Here is a 2,156-nt window from a genome sequence, read left to right as displayed (position 1 = left end):
TGGAGCCGCTGGGCGGCGTCCACGCTGACGTCCGTGGGCGACGCGGGGGCGAGCACCTCTGACTCACAGAGGAAGCCCCCGAGACAAACAGCCCGCCTGGCAAAGCTGGAGCTAACGGCGCTAGTAGAGGGCTGGAGCCACAGGCCCCGCTGCGCCGCGGCTACGCTATGCAGGCAGAGGAGTGGAGGAGTAGGCCGGCCAGCATTAGCTTCCGCTCCCCACGCATCTGGTTTCCATTAGGTATTATTTTCCCCTGATTGCTAATTTCTATTTATACACCACAAGGCGCTGTGGGGTATAAATAGAAAGGAGCAATCAGGGGAAAGGCAGAGGTGAAGTGAGAGCGCTCTTCTCGTGAACCGCCGCCATAAACGGGGAGTTATTAGGGTGCTTTGTTTTCACCAGGGTTAGAGATGTGGGCGTGACCTGAAGGAAGTAATTAGCATTTAGAGAGCATGAAAGGGCCGTGGTACGATGAACATTACAACAGATACTTATAATCAGTATTTATATACTGGTACAATTGAAAGTGAGGAACAAAGTCACTAATAACAACAACAGCAACAGTGATCTAAATAATAACAAGGATGTCCATTTCTAGATGAGGGGTCAAGACACCAAATGAACGGTGTTGGGTGTGTGTGTTAGGTGTGTGAGAGACCCCCCCCCCCCCCCTCATAGAGGTGTGACGGCCTAAGGGACCACCTGGCCCTACGTCAGGTGTGTGTGTGTTTTCGTTCACACCCCCCCCCCTCTCCACACACACACGTCCTGTCTGAGGTGTTACTCTTAGGGGGCGTCTGTTCCTGTCTCCTTTGTCTGCTCACAGTTTATTATTGGGGGGTGGGAGGGGCTTAACTTAACACAGGTAATCACCGACCAGGTGTGACGTCCGACAAAGACGAGATCAACTCCGGCGGTCGACAATAACAATGATGTCTGTTCTTTCATAGCCATGAGCAGCGACTGTCAGTATTCTAATGCGACTGCGGACCCCCCAGGGCTACTGGGGTCCCCTAGTCCCCTAGTGGCCGGCGCTGGTATTACGGTCCGGTCGCCGCTCCGGCCAGTAGGCTCAAGGAAAACCTCTGTGAGTCAGCCACACCGCGGGCCGCGTTCCTGGATTATCTCTTCCGCGGGGTGTTGGGCCCCTGGGGGCCCCGGACCGGAGATGTTTACTTAAGGAGGCTTCACCAGATCCACTCGGCAGCCAGCAAATATTTCAGCTCGACACTTGGAAGCGAGACAGACCACTTCCACCGATCGGGAGTCCAGCGCACGTCTTACAGAGAGGCCGCTCCGACTGCGGAGCGGGGGAAGGGGGGGCAGGGCCGCCATGTTGAAAGGGCCGTGGGGGAGGGCTGCCATGTTGGGAGGTGTCCCCTGGAGGTTTTTCACCTCCACCACGCCACCATGACCAGAGCAAGTCCCCAGTCTTAGGCTGACCGCCCCGCGGATTAGAGGCTGGGTCTCCTCTCTAACTCTCTCTTTACTTTCTAACTCTCTCTTCTCTGGCTCTCTCTCTCTTCTCTCTTCTCTGGCTCTCTCTCTCTCTCTCTCTCTCTCTCTCTCTCTCTCTCTCTCTCTCTCTCTCTCTCTCTCTCTCTCTCTCTCTCTCTCTCTCTCTCTTCTCTGGCTCTCTCTCTCTTCTCTGACTCTCTCCTTTCTCTGACTAATCTCTAACTCTCTCCTTTCTCTGACTCTCTTTTTTCTAACTCTTTTAACTCTTTTATTTTCTCTTCTCTAACTCAATCTTAACTCTCTCTTCCCTTATGTTCTCTCCCTCCTCTAACTCTTTTCTCTCTCTCTCTAACTGTCTAATTCTATCTTGCTCTCTCTCTTCTCTTAATCTTTTACTCTCTTTATTCTCTGACTCTCTTCTTTCTCTTCCCCCCTTTATCAAATATCTTTCTCTCCTCCCCTCTATCTCTTCTCTAACTCTATTTACTGTCTCGCTTCTCAACTCTATTTCCTCTCTCTCTTCTCAACTCTATTTCCTCTCTCTCTTCTTAACTCTTTTTACTCTCTATTCTCTAACTCTCTTCTCTCTCTCCCTCCCTTTACATAATATGCTTCTCTCCCCCTCTCGCTTTCTATCTAACTTTCCCTTTTGTTTACTTTATCCCTTCCCACCCTTAAAACAGATAGAAAGAGAT

Source organism: Gadus morhua, chromosome 10, assembly GCF_902167405.1.
Source record: "Gadus morhua chromosome 10, gadMor3.0, whole genome shotgun sequence".
Taxonomy (NCBI): Eukaryota; Metazoa; Chordata; class Actinopteri; order Gadiformes; family Gadidae; genus Gadus; species Gadus morhua.
This window is presented reverse-complemented; position numbering follows the sequence as displayed.